Source organism: Arachis ipaensis, chromosome B3 (assembly GCF_059453495.1).
Source record: "Arachis ipaensis isolate K30076 ecotype BB chromosome B3, ASM5945349v1, whole genome shotgun sequence".
NCBI lineage: Eukaryota > Viridiplantae > Streptophyta > Magnoliopsida > Fabales > Fabaceae > Arachis > Arachis ipaensis.
In genome coordinates, this window is record NC_142438.1 from 58,092,748 (window position 1) to 58,112,994 (window position 20,247).

Below are 20,247 nucleotides of genomic sequence, written 5' to 3' on the forward strand. Positions count from 1 at the left end.
TTTCGAAAATTCTTCTCTCTCACCTCCTCCTAATTATTTATTTATCTACTAACACTTATCTTCTTCTTAAAAATTCGAACCCTCTCCCTCTTTCTGTGTTCGAATTTCTTTTCTTCTTCTACTCACATAAAGGAATATCTATACTGTGACATAGAGGATTCCATATTTTCTTTTCTGTTTTCTTCTTTTTCATATGAGAAGGAACAAGGATAAGAACATTCTTGTTGAAGATGATTCTGAACCTGAAAGGACTCTGAAGAGGAAGCTAAGGGAAGCTAAAGCACAACTCTCTGGAGAAAATCTAACAGAAATTTTTGAAAAAGAAGGAGACATGGCCGAAAATAATAACAATGCATGGAAGATGCTTGGTGACTTTACTGCACCAAATTCCAATTTACATGGAAGAAGCATCTCAATCCCTGCCATTGGAGCAAACAATTTTGAGCTAAAGCCTCAATTAGTTTCTCTGATGCAACAGAACTGCAAGTTTCATGGACTTCCATCAGAAGATCCTTTTCAGTTCTTAACTGAATTCTTGCAGATCTGTGATACTGTTAAGACCAATGGGGTTGACTCCGAGGTCTACAGGCTTATGCTTTTCCCGTTTGCTGTAAGAGACAGAGCTAGAATATGGTTGGACTCTCAACCTAAAGATAGCCTGAACTCTTGGGATAAGCTGGTCACGGCTTTCTTAGCCAAGTTCTTTCCTCCTCAAAAGCTTAGCAAGCTTAGAGTGGATGTTCAAACCTTCAAACAGAAAGAAGGTGAATCCCTCTATGAAGCTTGGGAGAGATACAAGCAACTGACCAAAAAGTATCCATCTGACATGTTTTCAGAATGGACCATCATGGATATATTCTATGATGGTCTGTCTGAATTATCAAAGATGTCATTGGACCATTCTGCAGGTGGATCCATTCACCTAAAGAAAACGCCTGCAGAATCTCAGGAACTCATTGACATGGTTGCAAATAACCAGTTCATGTACACTTCTGAAAGGAATCCTGTAAGTAATGGGACGCCTCAGAGGAAGAGAGTTCTTGAAATTGATACTCTGAATGCCATATTGGCTCAGAACAAAATATTGACTTAGCAAGTCAATATGATCTCTCAGAGTCTGAATAGATTGCAAGCTACATCCAACAGTACTAAAGAGGCATCTTCTGAAGAAGAAGCTTATGATCCTGAGAACCCTACAATAGCAGAGGTGAATTACATGGGTAAACCCTATGGAAACACCTATAATCCCTCATGGGGAAATCATCAAAATTTCTCATGGAAGGATCAACAAAAGCCTCAACAAGGCTTTAATAATGGTGGAAGAAACAGGTTTAGCAATAGCAAGCCTTTTCCATCATCCACTCAGCAATAGACAGAGAATTCTGAGCAGAATCCATCTAGCTTAGCAAATATAGTCTCTGATCTATCTAAGGCCACTTTAAGTTTCATGAATGAAACAAGGTCCTCCATTAGAAATTTGGAGGCACAAGTGGGCCAGCTGAGTAAAAGGGTCACTAAAACTCCTCCTAGTACTCTCCCAAGCAATACAGAAGAGAATCCAAAAAGAGAGTGCAAGGCCATTACCTTACTTCGTGTGGCCAAACCCAAAGAGGAGGAGGAAGACGTGAATCCTATTGAGGAAGACCTCCTGGGACGCTCAGTGACCAATAAGGAGTTTCCCTTTGAGGAACCAAAAGAATCTGAGGCTCATCTAGAGACCATAGAGATTCCATTGAACCTACTTCTGCCCTTCATGAGCTCTGATGAGTATTCATCCTCTGAAGAGGATGAAGACATTACTGAAGAGCAAGTTGCTAAGTACCTTGGTGCAATCATGAAGCTGAATGCCAAATTATTTGGTAATGAGACTTGGGAAGATGAACCTCCCTTACTCACCAATGAACTAAATGCATTGGATAGGCAGAAATTACCTCAAAAGAAACAGGATCCTGGTAAATTCCTAATTCCCTGTAACATAGGTACCATGACCTTTGAGAAGGCTCTGTGTGACCTAGGGTTAGGAATAAACTTAATGCCACTATCTGTAATGGAGAAACTTGGGATCTTTGAGGTGCAAGCTGCCAGAATCTCTTTAGAGGTGGCAGACAACTCAAGAAAACAGGTTTATGGACAAGTAGAGGACGTGTTAGTAAAGGTTGAAGGCCTTTACATCCCTGCTGATTTCATAATCCTAGACACTGGGAAGGATGAGGATGAATCCATCATCCTTGGAAGACCCTTCCTAGCCACAGCAAGAGCTGTGATTGATGTCGATAGAGGAGAGTTGGTCCTTCAACTGAATGAGGACAACCTTGTGTTTAAAACTCAAGGATCTCCTACTGTAACCATGGAGAGTAAGCATGAAAAGCTTCTCTCACTACAGAGTCAACCAAAGCCCCCACAGTCAAACTCTAAGTTTGGTGTTAGGAGGCCACAACCAAACTCTAAATTTGGTGTTGAACCCCCACATTCAAACTCTAAGTTTGGTGTTTGGAGGTTCCAACAATGCTCTAAACATCTGTGAGGATACATGAGAGCTCACTGTCAAGCTATTGACATTAAAGAAGTGCTTGTTGGGAGGTAACCCAATGTTATTTAATTATATCTATTTTATTTTATTGTTATTTTATGTTTTTTTAGGTTAATGATCATGTGGAGTCACAAAAACTACTGAAAATCAAAAACAGAATGAAAAATAGCTCACCCTGGAGGAAGAAATTACTGGCATTTAAACGCCAGTAAGAAGCATCAAGCTGGCGTTTAACGCCAAAAAGAAGCATCAAGCTGGCGTTAAACGCCAGAAACAAGCACTAGACTGGCATTTAACGCCAGAATAGAGCATCGAAGTGGCGTTAAACGCCAGAAACAGGCTACATCTGGGTGTTTAATGCCAAAAACAAGCAGCGAGCTGGCGTTTAACGCCAAACATGCATGCTAAGGACATTTTACATGCCTAATTGGAGTAGGGATATTAAGTCCTTGACCCCACAGGATCTGTGGACCCCACAGGATCCCCTCATGATCTGTGGACCCCACAGGATCCCCACATTTTCTTCTCTCCTCTTCACACCTTTTCATAACTCCCTTCCACAATTACCCCTCACCAATCACCTCAATCACTCTTCCCCATCACCTCTTCCCCACTCACATCCATCCTCTCTTCCCCATAAACCCCACCTACCTCTAAAATTCAAACTCTTTTCCCTCCCAAACCCAACCCTAATGGCCGAACCCTAAACCTCCTCCCACTCCTATATAAACCCATCACTCCTTCTTCATTTTCACACAACACCACCCTCTCTTCTTCCCCTTGGCCGAATACACTTTCTCCCTCCATCTCCTCCATTTTCTTCCTCTTCTCCTTCTTTCTTTCTTCTTTTGCTCGGGGACGAGCAAACTTTTAAGTTTGGTGTGGTAAAAGCATTGCTTTTTGTTTTTCCATAACCATTAATGGCACCTAAGACCAGAGAAACCTCAAGTAAGAGGAAAGGGAAGGCAATTGCTTCCACCTCTGAGTCATGGGAGATGGAGAGATTCATCTCAAGGGTCCATAGCTCAGTAGTAGAGCGTCAAAAACTTGGTGCACGAAATTATGATCATCAATGGCGCCAACAACTTGGTACGCACAATTGTAATCTCAACTCTTTATCACAACTTCACACAACTAACCAGCAAGTGCACTGGGTCGTCCAAGTAATAAACCTTACGTGAGTAAGGGTCGATCCCACGGAGATTGTCGGCTTGAAGCAAGCTATGGTCACCTTGTAAATCTCAGTCAGGCAGATTCAAAAGGTTATAGAGTTTTAATAATTAAAAGATAAATAAAACATAAACTGGGATAGAGATACTTATGTAATTCATTGGTGAGAATTTCAGATAAGTGTATAGAGATGCTTTCGTTCCTCTAAACCTCTGCTTTCCTGCTGTCTTCATCCAATTATTCCTAATCCCTTCCATGGCAAGCTTTATGTAGGGCATCACCGTTGTCAATGGCTACATCCCATCCTCTCTGTGAAAATGGTCCAATGCGCTGTCACTGCATGGCTAATCATCTGTCGGTTCTCGATCATACTAGAATAGGATTTACTATCCTTTTGCGTCTGTCACTATGCCCAGCACTCGCGAGTTTGAAGCTCGTCACAGCCATCCCTTCCCAGATCCTACTCGGAATACCACAGACAAGGTTTAGACTTTCTGGACCTCAAGAATGGCCATCCATGGGTTCTAACTTATACCACGAAGATTCTAATATCTCGGACTCGGTCCTCTGTATTAGATATCTAAGAGATACTCATTCTAGCTTGTTTGCATGTAAAACGGAAGTGTTTGTTAGGCACGCGTTCATAAGTGAGAATGATGATGAGCGTCACATAATGATCACATTCATCATGTTCTTGGATGCGAATGGATATCTTAGAATAGGAATAAGCTTGAATTGAATAGAAAAACAATAGTACTTTGCATTAATTCATGAGAAACAGCAGAGCTCCACACCTTAATCTATGGTATGTAGAAACTCTACCGTTGAAAATACATAAGTGATGAAGGTCCAGGCATGACCGAGAGGCCAGCCCCCAAACGTGATCTAAAGATAAAAGTAAAGATGTTCCAAAGATAAAAACTCCTATTTATACTAAACTAGTTACTAGGGTTTACAGAAATGAGTAAATGATGCAGAAATCCACTTCTGGGGCCCACTTGGTGTGTGCTTGGGTTGAGCATTGAGCTTTACACGTGTAGAGGCTTCTCTTGGAGTTGAACACCAGTTTGTAACCTGTTTCTGGCGTTTAACTCCACTTTGCAACCTGTTTCTGGCGTTTAACTCCAGAATGCAGCATGGAACTGGCGTTGAACGCCAGTTTGCGTTGTCTAAAATCAAGCAAAGTATGGACTATTATATATTTCTGGAAAGCTCTGGATGTCTACTTTCCAATGCAATTCAAAGCGCGCCATTTGGAGTTTTGTAGCTCCAGAAAATCCACTTTGAGTGCAGGGAGGTCAGAATCCAGCAGCATCTGCAGTCCTTCTTCAACCTCTGAATCTGATTTTTGCTCAAGTCCCTCAATTTCAGCCAGAAATTACCAGAAATCACAGAAAAACACAAACTCATAGTAAAGTCCAGAAATGTGAATTTTAATTAAAAACTAATAAAAATATACTAAAAACTAACTAAATTATACTGAAAACTATGTAAAAACAAAATGCCAAAAAGCGTATAAATTATCCGCTCATCACAACACCAAACTTAAATTGTTGCTTGTCCCCAAGCAACTGAAAATCAAATAGGATAAAAAGAAGAGAATATACTATAAATTCCAAAATATCAATGAAACTTAGCTCCAATCAGATGAGCGGGACTTGTAGCTTTTTGCCTCTTGAATAGTTTTGGCATCTCGCTTTATCCATTGATGTTCAGAATGATTGGCATCTATAGGAACTTAGAATTCAGATAGTGTTATTGATTCTCCTAGTTCAGTATGTTGATTCTTGAACACAGCTACTTTATGAGTCTTGGCCGTGGCCCTAAGCACTTTGTTTTCCAGTATTACCACCGGATACATAAATGCCACAGACACATAATTGGGTGAACCTTTTCAGATTGTGACTCAGCTTTGCTAAAGTCCCCAATTAGAGGTGTCTAGGGTTCTTAAGCACACTCTTTTTTTTGCTTTGGACCTTAACTTTAACCGCTCAGTCTCAAGTTTTCACTTGACACCTTCACGCCACAAGCACATGGTTAGGGACATCTTGGTTTAGCCGCTTAGGCCAGGATTTTATTCCTTTAGGCCCTCCTATCCACTGATGCTCAAAGCCTTGGATCCTTTTTATTACCCTTGCCTTTTGGTTTTAAGGGCTATTGGCTTTTTGCTCTTGCATTTTGCTTTAAAGAGCTTTTGGCTTTTTCTGCTTGTTTTTTCTTTTTCTTTTTCTCTCTTTTTTTTTCGCATTTTTTTCTTTTTTTTTCTGCAAGCTTTTGTATTCACTGCTTTTTCTTGCTTCAAGAATCATTTTTATGATTTTTCAGATTATCAAATAATATTTCTCTTTTTTCATCATTCTTTCAAGAGCTAATATATTTAACATTCATAAACAATAACTTCAAAAGACATATGCACTGTTCAAGCATTCATTCAGAAAACAAGAAGTGTTGCCACCACATCAAACTAATTAAACTAGTTTCAAGGATGAATTCGAAATCATGTACTTCTTGTTCTTTTGTAATTAAAACATTTTTCATTCAAGAGAGGTGATGGATTCATAGTCATAACTTTAAGGCATAGACACTTAGACACTAATGATCATGTAATAAGACACAAATATAAATAAACATAAAGCTCAAAAATCGAAAAATAGGAAAATAAATAAACAACAAGATTAAGGAATGAGTCCACCTTAGTGAGGATGGCGTCTTCCTCTTCCTGAAGAACCAATGGTGCTTTTGAGCTCCTCTATGTCTCTTCCTTGCCTTTGTTGCTCCTCCCTCATAGCTCTTTGATCTTTTCTAATTTCATGGAGGATGATAGAATGTTCTTGGTGTTCCACCCTTAGTTGTCCCATATTGGAACTTAATTCTCCTAGGGAGGTGTTGATTTGCTCCCAATAGTTCTGTGGAGAAAAGTGCATCCCCTGAGACATCTCAGGGATTTCATGGTGAGGAATTTCCTCATGCTCATGTTGAGGTCCATGATCTCTTATTTGCTCCATCTTTTTCTTAGTGATGGGCTTATCCTCTTCAATGAGGATGTCTCCCTTTATGTCAATTCCAACTGAATTGCAGAGGTGGCATATGAGGTGAGGAAAGGCTAACCTTGCCCAAGTGGAGGACTTGTCAGCCACCTTGTAAAGTTCTTGAGGTATAATCTCATGAACTTCCACCTCCTCTCCAATCATGATACTATGGATCATGATAGCCCGGTCTATAGTAACTTCAGACCGGTTACTAGTAGGAATGATTGAGCGTTGAATGAACTCTAGCCATCCCCTAGCCACTGGTTTGAGGTCATGCCTTCTTAGTTGAACCGGCTTGCCTCTTGAGTCAATTTTCCATTGAGCTCCTTCCTCACATATGTCTATGAGGACTTGGTCCAACCTTTGATCAAAGTTGACCCTTCTTGTGTAGGGGCGTGCGTTCTCTTCCATCATTGGCAAGTTGAACACCATCCTTACATTTTTCGGACTGAAATCTAAGTATTTCCCCCGAACCATGGTAAGCCAATGCTTTAGATTCGGGTTCACACTTTGATCATGGTTCCTAGTGATCCATGCGTTTGCATAGAACTCTTCAACTATTAGGATCCCGACTTGTTGAATGGGGTTGGTGAGAACTTCCCAACCACTCCTTTTGGATCTCAAGTCGGATCTCTGGATACTCATTCTTTTTGAGCTTGAAAGGAACCTCAGGGATCACTTTCTTCTTGGCCACAACTTCATAGAAGTGATCTTGATGGACCTTTGAGATGAATCTCTCCATCTCCCATGATTCAGAGGTGGAAGCAATTGCCTTCCCTTTCCTCTTTCTAGAAGTTTCTCTGGCATTAGGTGCCATTAATGGTTATGGAAAAACAAAAAGCTATGCTTTTTACCACACCAAACTTAAAATATTTGCTCGTCCCCGAGCAAAAAAAGAATGAAGGAAAGAGGGGAAGAAGAGAAATGGAGGAGATGGAGGGTGAGGTGTTTTCGGCCATTAGGGTTGGGTTTGGGAGGGAAATTAGTTTGAATTTGAAGGTAGGTGGGGTTTTTGGGGAAGAGAGGATCGATGTGAGTGGTGAAGAGGTGATGGGAATGAGTGATTGAGGTGATTGCTGAAGGGTATTTGGGGAAGAGAGTTATGAAAAGGTGTGAAGAGGAGAGAAGAAAATGTGGGGATCTTGTGGGGTCCACAGATCCAGTGGGGCCAAGGACTTAACATCCCTGCTCCAATTAGGCGTGTAAAACGCCCTTGCTATGCAATCCTGGCATTTAACGCCAGACTGCTGCCTGTTTTTGGCATTAAATGCCCAAATATAGCTTGTTTCTGGCGTTTAACGCCAGCTTGGTGCCTGTTTCTGGCGTTAAACGCTAGACAGATGCTTGTTTCTGGCATTTAAATGCCAGACTGCTCTCCTCCAGGGTGTGTTATTTTCAATGCTATTTTTTCAATTTGTTTTTGATTTTTTAGTAGTTTTTGTGACTCCACATGATCATCAACCTAATAAAACATGAAATAACAAAGAGAAAATAAAATAGATATGATTAAATAATATTGGGTTGCCTCCCAACAAGCGCTTCTTTAATATCAATAGCTTGACAGTGAGCTCTCATGGAGCTTCACAGATAATCAGAGCAAGGTTGGAACCTCCCAACACCAAACTTAGAGTTTGAATGTGGGGGTTCATCACCAAACTTAGAGTTTGGTTGTGGCCTCCCAACACCAAACTTAGAGTTTGACTGTGGGGGGCTTTGATTGACTCTGCAGTGAGAGAAGCTTTTCATGCTTCCTCTCCCTGGTTACAGAAAGAGATCCTTGAGTTTTAAACACAAGGTTGTCCTCATTCAGTTGAAGGATCAATTCTCCTCTGTCCACATCAATCACAGCTCTTGCTGTAGCTAGGAAGGGTCTTCCAAGGATGATGGATTCATCCTCATCCTTCCCAGTGTCTAGGATTATGAAATCAGCAGGGATGTAAAGGCCTTCAACCTTTACTAACACGTCCTCTACTTGTCCATAAGTCTATTTTCTTGAGTTGTCTGCCATCTCTAATGAGATTCTAGCAGCTTGCACCTCAAAGATCCCAAGTTTCTCCATTACAGAGAGTGGCATGAGGTTTATCCCTGACCCAAGGTCACATAGAGCCTTCTCAAAGGTCATGGTGCCTATGGTACAAGGTATTAAGAACTTTCCAGGATCCTATTTCTTCTGAGGCAATGTCAGTTGATCCAGATCACTCAGTTCATTAATGAGCAAGGGAGCTTCATCTTCCCAAGTCTCATTACCAAATAATTTGGTGTTCAGCTTCATGATTGCACCAAGGTACTTGGCAACTTGCTCTTCAGTGACATCTTCATTCTCTTCAAAAGAAGAATACTCATCAGAGCTCATGAATGGCATAAGGAGGTTCAATGGAATCCCTATGGTCTCTAGATGAGCCTCAGATTCCTTTGGTTCCTCAGAGGGAAACTCCTTGTTGATCACTGGACGTCCCAGGAGGTCTTCCTCACTGGGATTCACGTCCTCTCCCTCCCTTGTAGGTTCGGCCATGATGGTTAAATCAATAGCCTTGCACTCTCTTTTTGGATTCTCTTCTGTATTGCTTGGGAGAGTACTAGGAGGAGTTTCAGTGACTCTTTTACTCAGCTGGCCCACTTGTGCCTCCAAATTTCTAATGGAGGACCTTGTTTCATTCATGAAACTTAAAGTGGCCTTAGATAGATCAGAGACTATATTTGCTAAGCTAGATGAATTCTGCTCAGAATTCTCTGTCTGTTGCTGAGTGGATGATGGAAAGGGTTTACTATTGTTAAACCTGTTTCTTCCACCATTATTAAAGCCTTATTGAGGCTTTTGTTGATCCTTCCATCAGAAATTTGGATGATTTCTCCATGAGGGATTATAGGTGTTTCCATAGGATTTACCCATGTAATTCACCTCTGCTATTGCAGGGTTCTCAGGATCATAAGCTTCTTCTTCAGAAGATGCCTCTTTAGTACTGTTGGATGATTCCTTCAATCCATTCAGACTCTGAGAGATCATACTGACTTGTTGAGTCAATATTTTATTCTGAGCCAATATGGCATTCAGAGTATCAATTTCAAGAACTCCCTTCCTCATAGGCATCCCATTATTCACAGGATTCCTTTCAGAAGTGTACATGAACTGGTTATTTGCAACCATGTCAATGAGTTCTTGAGCTTCTGCATGCGTTTTCTTTAGGTGAATGGATCCACCTGCAGAATGGTCCAGTGACATCTTTGATAGCTCAGACAGACCATCATAGAATATATCCAGGATGGTCCATTCTGAAAGCATGTCAGAAGGACACTTTTTGGTCAGTTCCTTGTCTCTCTCCCAAGCTTTATAGAGGGATTCACCTTCTTTCTGTTTGAAGGTTTGAACATCCACTCTAAGCTTGCTAAGCTTTTGAGGAGGAAAGAACTTGGCTAAGAAAGTCGTGACCAGCTTATCCCAAGAGTTCAGGCTATCTTTAGGTTGAGAGTCCAACCATACTCTAGCTCTGTCTCTTACAGCAAACGGGAAAAGCATAAGCCTGTAGACCTTGGGATCAACCCCATTGGTCTTTACAGTATCACAGATCTGCAAGAATTCAGTTAAGAACTAAAAAGGATCTTCGGATGGAAGTCCATGAAACTTGCAGTTCTGTTGCATCAGAGAAACTAATTGAGGTTTAGGCTCAAAAGTGTTTGCTCCAATGGCAGGGATTGAGATGCTTCTTCAATGTAAATTGGAATTTGGTGCAGTAAAGTCACCAAGCATCTTCCTTGCATTGTTATTATTTTTGGCCATGTCTCCTTCCTTTTCAAAAATTTCTGTTAGATTTTCTCCAGAGAGTTGAGCTTTAGCTTCCCTTAGCTTCCTCTTCAGAGTCCTTTCAGGTTCAGGATCGGCTTCAACAAGAATGTTCTTATCCTTGTTTCTGCTCATATGAAAAAGAAGAGAACACAAAAGAAAATATGGAATCCTCTATGTCACAGTATAGAGATTCCTTATGCAAGTATAAGAAGAGAAGAATGTAAGAAGGAGAAGAGGAAAAATTCGAACACAGAGAGGGGGATGGGGTTTGAATTTTTGGGTGGAGGAGAAGTGTTAGTAGATGAATAAATAAATAGAAGGCGGTGAGGAAGAGAAGAATTTGAAAATTTAAATAAATAAAATAAAAATATTTTAAATTTAAAGTTAAAATTCGAAAATTAAAATTGAAATCAAATTAAATTAAAAATTAAAACAATTAGTTAAAAAAAAGGAATTTTGAAAAAGAGGAAGGTGATTTTCGAAAATTAGAGAGAGAATTAGTTAGGTAGTTTTGAAAAAAGATAAGAATAATCAAACAAAAAGATAAGATTGATTGAAAATGATTTGAAATTTAATTTTGAAAAGATAAGAAGTTAGAAAAGAAGTTAGAAAATATTTTGAAATTGAATTTGAAAAAGATGTGATTGAAACTTATTTTGAAAAAGATTTGAAAAAGAAATTTAAAAAGATTTGATTTTGAAAATTAAAGTTGATTACTTGACTAACAAGAAACTAAAAGATATGATTTTAAAATTTAAAGAATGAACCCTTCTTAATAGGCAAGTAACAACTTAATATTTTTGAATCAATCACATTAATTGTTAGTATTAAATTCGAAAATATGAAATAGAAATAAGAAAAAGATTTTTGAAAATCAATTTAAAATTTTCGAAAATTATGAAAGAAAAATGAAAAAGATTTGATTTTTTTGAAAAAGATTTGAAAAAAAGATAGAGTTTTTAAAATGAAAAATTTATTTGACTCATAAGAAACAACTAAATTTTAAAAAGTTTTGAAAAAGTCAACTCAAATTTTAAAAAATTTATGAGTGAAAAAGGGAAAGATATTTTTTGATTTTTTGAATTTTTAATGATGAAAGAGAAAACATCAAAAAGACTCAATGCATGAAAATTTTGGATCAAAACATGTGATGCATGCAAGAACACTTTGAATGTCAAGATGAACACCAAGAACTTATTTTTGAGAAATTTTCAAGAAAAGAAAACATGCAAGACACCAAACTTAAAAATTTTTTATTCTTTAGACATTAATGTTTCAAGAATGCATATGAAAAACAAGAAAAGACACAAAACAAAAAAATATGAAGATCAAACAAGAAGACTGGCCAAGAACAATTTGAAGATCATGAAGAATGCAATGCATGAAATTTTCGAAAATAATTTTTTTTTTAGAAAATAAAAAAGATGCAATTGACACTAAACTTAAAACTTGACTCTAGACTCAAAAAAGAAACACAAAAATATTTTTGATTTTTTCAAAAATTATTTTGGAAAAACGAAAAAGAAGAAATATTTATTTATTTAATTATTTTTTCGTATTTTTCGAAAATAAGAAATAAAAGCTTAAAATTAAAATAAAATTACCTAATCTGAGCAACAAGAGGAACCGTCAGTTGTCCAAACTCGAACAAATCCCCGGCAACGGCGCTAAAAACTTGGTGCACGAAATTGTGATCATCAATGGTGCCAACAACTTGGTACGCACAATTGTAATCTCAACTCTTTATCACAACTTCGCACAACTAACCAGCAAGTGCACTGGGTCGTCCAAGTAATAAACCTTACGTGAGTAAGGGTCGATCCCACGGAGATTGTCGGCTTGAAGCAAGCTATGGTCACCTTGTAAATCTCAATCAGGCGAATTCAAAAGGTTATAGAGTTTTAATAATTAAAAGATAAATAAAACATAAACTGGGATAGAGATACTTATGTAATTCATTGGTGAGAATTTCAGATAAGTGTATAAAGATGCTTTCGTTCTTCTGAACCTCCGCTTTCCTGCTGTCTTCATCCAATCATTCCTACTCCCTTCCATGGCAAGCTTTATGTAGGGCATCACCGTTGTCAATGGCTACATCCCATCCTCTCTGTGAAAATGGTCCAATGCGCTGTCACTGCATGGCTAATCATCTGTCGGTTCTCGATCATACTGGAATACGATTTACTATCCTTTTGCGTCTGTCACTATGCCCCACACTCGCGAGTTTTAAGATCGTCACAGCCATCCCTTCCCAGATCCTACTCGGAATACCACAGACAAGGTTTAGACTTTCCGGACCTCAAGAATGGCCATCCATGGGTTCTAACTTATACCATGAAGATTCTAATATCTCGGACTCGGTCCTCTGTATTAGATATCTAAGAGATACTCATTCTAGCTTGTTTGCATGTAAAACGGAAGTGTTTGTTAGGCACGCGTTCATAAGTGAGAATGATGATGAGCGTCACATAATCATCACATTCATCATGTTCTTGGGTGCGAATGGATATCTTAGAATATGAATAAGCTTGAATTGAATAGAAAAACAATAGTACTTTGCATTAATTCATGAGGAACATCAGAGCTCCACACCTTAATCTATGGTGTGTAGAAACTCTACCGTTGAAAATACATAAGTGATGAAGGTCCAGGCATGGCCGAGAGGCCAGCCCCCAAACATGATCTAAAGATAAAAGTAAAGATGTTCCAAAGATGTAAATACAATAGTAAAAAGTCCTATTTATACTAAACTAGCTACTAGGGTTTACAGAAATGAGTAAATGATGCAGAAATCCACTTCTGGGGCCCACTTGGTGTGTGTTTGGGTTGAGCATTGAGCTTTACACGTGTAGAGGCTTCTCTTGGAGTTGAACGCCAGTTTGTAACCTGTTTCTGGCGTTTAACTCTACTTTGCAACCTGTTTTTGGCGTTTAACTCTAGAATGCAGCATGGAACTGGCGTTGAATGCCAGTTTGCGTCATCTAAACTCGGGCAAAGTATGGGCTATTATATATTGCTGGAAAGCCCTGGATGTCTACTTTCCAACGCAATTGAGAGCGCGCCATTTAAAGTTCTGTAGCTCCAGAAAATCCACTTTGAGTGCAGGGAGGTCAGAATCCAACAGCATCTGCAGTCCTTCTTCAACCTCTGAATCTGATTTTTGCTCAAGTCCCTCAATTTCAGCCAGAAATTACTTGAAATCATAGAAAAACACACAAACTCATAGTAAAGTCCAGAAATGTAAATTTTAATTAAAAACTAATAAAAATATACTAAAAACTAACTAAATTATACTGAAAACTATGTAAAAATAATGCCAAAAAGCGTATAAATTATCCGCTCATCATAGAGCATTTGACTGCACAACAAGAGAGCCCACTCATGGACCTCAACAGAAGCATGAGGAATTCCCTCACCAAGAAATCCCTGAGATGCCTCAGGGGATGCACTTCCCTCCACAAAACTACTGGGAGCAAATCAACACTTCCCTAGGAGAATTAAGCTCCAACATGGGACAACTGAGGATGGAGCACCAAGAGCACTCCATCATCCTCCATGAGATTAGAGAAGATCAAAGAGCTATGAGGGAGGAGCAACAAAGACAAGCAAGAGACATAGAGGAGCTCAAGAGCACCATTGGTTCTTCAAGAAGAGGAAGACGCCAGCCTTACTAAGGTGGACCCGTTCCTTAATCTCCTTGTTCTTATTTTCCTATTTTTTGTTTACTATGCTTTATGTTTATGTTTGTGTCTTATTACATGATCATTAGTATTTATGTGTCTATTCCTTAAAGTTATGAATGTCCTATGAATCCATCACTTCTCTTAAATGAAAAATGTTTTAATTACAAAAGAACAAGAAGTACATGGTTTCGAATTCATCCTTGAAACTAGTTTAATTATTTTGATGTGGTGACAATACTTTTTGTTTTCTGAATGAATGCTTGAACAGTGCATATATCTTTTGATATTGTTGTTTATGAATGTTAAATATGTTGGCTCTTGAAGAATAAGGAAAAAGGAGAAATGTTATTTGATGATCTGAAAAATCATAAAAATGATTCTTGAAGCAAGAAAAAGCAGTGAATACAAAAGCTTGCGAAAAAAAAGAGAAGAAAAAAAATGGCGAAAAAAAGGGGGAAAGAAAAAGAAAAAGCAAGCAGAAAAAGCCAAAAGCTCTTTAAACCAAAAGGCAAGAGCAAAAAGCCAATAACCCTTAAAACCAAAAGGCAAGGGTAAAAAGGACCCAAGGCTTTGAGCATCAGTGGATAGGAGGGCCTAAAGGAATAAAATCCTAGCCTAAGCGGCTAAACCAAGCTGTCCCTAACCATGTGCTTGTGGCGTGAAGGTGTCAAGTGAAAACTTGAGACTGAGCGGTTAAAGTCAAGGTCCAAAGCAAAAAAAGAGTGTGCTTAAGAACCCTGGACACCTCTAATTGGGGACTTTAGCAAAGCTGAGTCACAATCTGAAAAGGTTCACCCAGTTATGTGTCTGTGGCATTTATGTATCCGGTGGTAATACTGGAAAACAAAGTGCTTAGGGCCACGGCCAAGACTTATAAAGTAGCTGTGTTCAAGAATCAACATACTGAACTAGGAGAATCAATAACACTATCTGAATTCTGAGTTCCTATAGATGCCCATCATTCTGAACTTAAAGGGATAAAGTGAGATGCCAAAACTATTCAAGGGGCAAAAAGCTACTAGTCCCGCTCATCTGATTGGAGCTAAGTTTCATTGATATTTTGGAATTTATAGTATATTCTATTCTTTTTATCCTATTTGATTTTCAGTTGCTTGGGGACAAGCAACAATTTAAGTTTGGTGTTGTGATGAGCGGATAATTTATACGCTTTTTGGCATTATTTTTACATAGTTTTCAGTATGATTTAGTTAATTTTTAGTATATTTTTATTAGTTTTTAAATAAAATTCACATTTCTGGACTTTACTATGAGTTTGTATGTTTTTCTGTGATTTCAGGTAATTTCTGGCTGAAATTGAGGGACTTGAGCAAAAATCAGATTCAGAGGTTGAAGAAGGACTGCAGATGCTGTTGGATTCTGACCTCCCTGCATTCAAAGTGGATTTTCTGGAGATACAGGAGTCCAAATAGCGCTCTCTCAATTGCGTTGAAAAGTAGACATCCAGGGCTTTCCAGAAATACATAATAGTCCATACAACTACTGGTTCACAGTTTTTCACGGTTTTTCGCAAAAAGCACATTTTCTAACTCAGAAAGACCTACTGAGTCCGAAAATCACCTTTAAATCCTCAAATTCTCACTCAAACTTTTGAAGTCTAATTTGGGCAATTAATTACTTAATTAACCGGTTTATTAGTTGCGGTTCTTAAAAGTAGTGGATTATGTTGATAAATATGATATTGGTGTTGATCGATTGGTAATGTAGTTGGAAAATTGTTAATGAAGTTTGATATATGAGATATATTGATGTTGATGTGTGGTTGAGGAAAGCTGAAGGTAAAATGTGATAATTTTTGGATAGTATGACATAGAGGGTTGATTTCGATGAAAGTGGAGTTTGGAATGGTTTGGTTTGGTTTTGGTTATGTTTTATAAAGGAATTGTGGAAATTGTGATTTTGGAAAAAAGTTGAATTTTGGTGAACTTTGTCCGATCATAACTTTTGCCTCAATTTTCAAAATTAGTTGAAATTTGCTTAGAATTAAAGATCTTTGAAAACTCTTTAAATTGATATAAAGTTTACAAAATTTGGAATTTTGTGGAAGAAGTTATGATCATTCAACGTTGGTGTTAAAAATCTGAAATTCTGCAAAGTTGCAAAATTTCATGATTTCTGATATGTGCGAGCGCACACCCTGCGAAAATTCTGACCTGTCGCACACACACCTGTGTGCACGCACAGGTAGGAAAGTGCACTCTGTTCGCAGCGCTAGCACAGCTTGTGCGCGCACATATCTAAGGAAGAATTTCAACCTGTGTGGACGCACAAGTTGGGAAGGCCAGTCTGTTGGGGGCGCTGGCACAGGTTGTGCGAGTGAACAAACCATTTTGAGTTTTGACGCCTGTGCGTACGCACACCCCTGTGCGTATGCACACTTTTAAAAATTTCCTTGGCGTTGTGCGTACGCACACGCCCTGTTTCTTAAATTTTGCTTTGTTTTCAACTATTTCACCTTCCCGACGAGGTTATAAGCTTCTATAACACTTTTTAAGACTTTTGGTCATATTTTTGGGTACTCAAACATGGGAAATGGTTTAAGGGTTTTAGACACTATTATGTGGAAAAAGTTAGCGAACAGAGTACTAGGTTTCTGTTGTGCTGGGGAAGGTTTGATGATGTGTGATGAATGGTTGATGAATGAGATGCAAGAGCAAGGAACTGAAATGTGAATGAACAGTGGTTGAAAAGAGTCGAAAACTCTGAATGAAGTAATGGATCCATCTTGTACTAAAAATATTTTTGAAAACCACTGTATCACTTTTTCATTGAGATTATGAGATGCTATGCGCCTGGCAGGGGCCAAGGTTGGATCCCGCCTGTCGAGGTAGCAGCGGCAGCGTAAGGGCGATGGTTCGTCCCACTTGCGCTTAGATGTGAGGTCGGTGGCAATAGATCCCGCTCACATCCCTTCAGATCATCAGAGCGTACAGGCGCAAAACCCTGGATAGTGATCCGAGCACTATATCTCGGTTCCCACATCATGAATCCAAAGGGCAACATCTCCATGGAGATGTGTCGGGTTGGCAGTTGAACCGACAATGTGATATCACAGCCAGTAGGGCAGGCAATCATCATATGCATTTTCTATCTATTTGTATGCTTTGCTTACTTGTAATGGTTTGCCTAATTGAATAACATGCCTAATTGCTATCTAAATTATTTGCCTTATATGCTTCTACTTGTGGGTTACTTGCATTGTATATTATCTGTGTTTTCTACTGGGATTAAGGAGGTTCGGAAGGCGGTGGCAATGGGATCGCACGGAGGATCAGTTGGTGAAGGCTGTGGGACAGCAGTGTTTGGTTAGAGTAGAAATCCCCTAAGATAGATTACCCGGTTTATTTATGTTAAGGTCAATATGATTATGCTTATTTGTTTTAGAATGCTTTAAGTTTGAATATTGTGATGGATATGGAGCTAGGATTGCCTTTGGCGTCCCGGGGTCTTATATCCTACATCACTGGGTACTGCTACCATACTGAGAACTCCCGGTTCTCATACCATATTTCTGTTGTGTTTTTCATATGCAGGTCACAACCCACCTCGGTGAGTTGTTTTGGATGGTGATAGAAGCGGAGGATCTTGGATTCTTTTGGAGTCTTTTAGTTTATGTTGTTTATACATCTCTCCTTTTGTATTTTGTCTTTGCCTAGAGGCTTGTATTATGTGAGAAAAACTTGTATAAGCTATTTTTAAACTGTCATGTTTCTGTATGGTCTGTATATGGATAGCCGGCTTAAACTTCGCGAGTCGTGGCTAGTTCCTTATGGTATTACACTATTATACTATTACCTTTGTTTATATCACATCTGTTTCTTGTGCTTTAAGTTAGACGCTTCTTTAGTACGTTTTGCGCTTTGAAATCCTATTTTTGAGCTATATCCTTCATCGGGCTTCTAGTTTATATCATTCTTTCTATAAATATATTGTGTATGAGCGTAGAACTGTCGTAAGCTCTGATTAACCTTTGCTTTACAACGCGAGGTAAAACTTGGGCTAATTAGGGTGTTACATTTACCCTCTAACAAACTATTTCATAATGCAAATTATAAGGACAAAATAGTCATAAAATTTATTTTGAAAAATCTAATAACTTCACACTAAAATAAAAACAGTTTTATTACTCCTATAACCATGATAACACATCTTCCAACAAAAAAAATACAGAATATCTGTAAATTATTAATAAATAAAAAAATAGACTAAGTGAACGTCAATGTCATCACATTTTTTACCATTTTCATGTTTTGTTTAATTCTATGTTAGTTTTAGTAGTTTAATTTCACTATAATTATTCTATTAAAGTTTTTTTTATTTTTTTTTGAAAAATCTACCAATTTTGTTCTTCATGCACACTTTTATGTGTTTCTCTTATTATCGTCCTTCTCCTTTTTTCAACACGCTCAATTGCATCGCCTCCATCGTCTTTCATTGCCTTCGTTGCAAATTTCATTCGGTTTCACGCATAATTTTCACTTACATTTTTCCTTCTCTTTTAGTTTACTTATTTAATTTATATTTTCAATCATTCTTCTATCCTTTTAATTCATTCCTATCTTTTTACGTAAAAAATAGTTCTGTCTTTTTTTTTTATCAATTTGATGTAAAAAAAACTTTTTTTTATTTTATCAATTTGATGTAGAAAGAAATTTTTTTTATCTAATATGTGTTCTTAATATTTTTTTTATCTAATATGTGTTCTTATATTTTGTTATTAATTTTTTTATCTAATTAAACTATATTTTATTTAACATGTCAAGAATTAAAATTTATTTCTTTTATAATGAGTAGTTTTTGAATCATCTAATTTATAAAAAAAATTACATCTTTTTATTCATTCTAAAACTTAAAAATTAAAATTAATATTAGTACTTTCATAATTAAAATACAATACAAAAATAATTTTTGAACAAAACTAAAAATAAAAAATTTTAAATTCCAAAATATAAAATAATTATAAGATAAAAAATTTACTTAAACATAATTTTTCTAAAATACTTTATGAATTGACATAAATATAAAACGAACTTTAAAATGATGATGTGAGTACTACTGCTGTCCACCACAACAAAAATAAAAGATGACATATAAATACACAAATTTTTTTCTTTAAAAAAAATCAATAAATGTATACCTAATGCTCTTCGTTAAGAAATAGTTATTTAAGTTTAAATTCATTCTCTCAAATTGTTGATACCATTCAAATGGAATATACTTTAAAATTTTATGACGACTTTGAATAACATAGACTTTCTCTTCCAATATTGAGAAAGTTTCGTATCCATGGTTAGGCCAAGAGATAGAAGAAGACAAAAAAAATTATGTAAGTGTTGACACAATTAATACCTATGTATTAATTACAGTACAAGATCTGACTTTGATAATTATATTTTGTAAATATGAGGCTAATAGAATTACCTGAAAGATAAAGGAGAGTACTACCTATATTTAGTGGAACGAAGAAGAGGACACCATGAGTGAAAGTTGTGCATAAAATAAAAAGGTTACTACAATATGAATGAAGGAAAGTTAATGATAATTACATTTTATTCCGGTACATCAATCACTATTTATTAATAAGGTTAAAATGGGAATACGAAAATTGGACACCATTCTCTCTGTATTCTCTTTATATATATTGTTATAGATGAGTTATTTTTTTCTTACAATTTTTTGGAGATAAAAAAAATAAAAGTAATACATAATTAATTTAATAAATAGAAAAAGATACAAAAAGATAAAAAAAATTAATAAAAGTAGACAAAGATCTGAAAGAAGAGAATGGAATAAGAAAGAAGACGAAGCGATTGGAAGTTATACGTAGAATAAAAAAGTAACCGCAATAGGAAATTGGTAATTTATTTTTTTTGACCTTTTTCAAAATAAAAAGTTATATCAGGTACTCTTTATTAATAGCGATATAATGGTAAAGCGAAAATTGGACACCGAACTCTCCTATTCATATGGTTTACATAGAAAATTAAGAATGAAATGATTTTTAAGAAAAAATATACTTTAGAAGGGATGAAGACA

The 20,247-nt window shown here is 37.2% G+C and overlaps 2 non-coding genes across 2 annotated transcripts; one reads left to right on the forward strand and one right to left on the reverse strand.

Annotated features, from left to right (window-relative positions):
• Positions 1 to 724: 724 nt before the first annotated feature.
• On the reverse strand, positions 725 to 828 carry LOC148570756 (small nucleolar RNA R71). Its single transcript, XR_015908840.1, has one exon. It is a non-coding gene; the product is annotated as a small nucleolar RNA R71 (small nucleolar RNA).
• A 9,175-nt stretch (positions 829 to 10,003) lies between these two features.
• On the forward strand, positions 10,004 to 10,111 carry LOC148570757 (small nucleolar RNA R71). The gene has a single exon (XR_015908302.1). It is a non-coding gene; the product is annotated as a small nucleolar RNA R71 (small nucleolar RNA).
• The last annotated feature ends 10,136 nt before the right edge of the window (positions 10,112 to 20,247 follow it).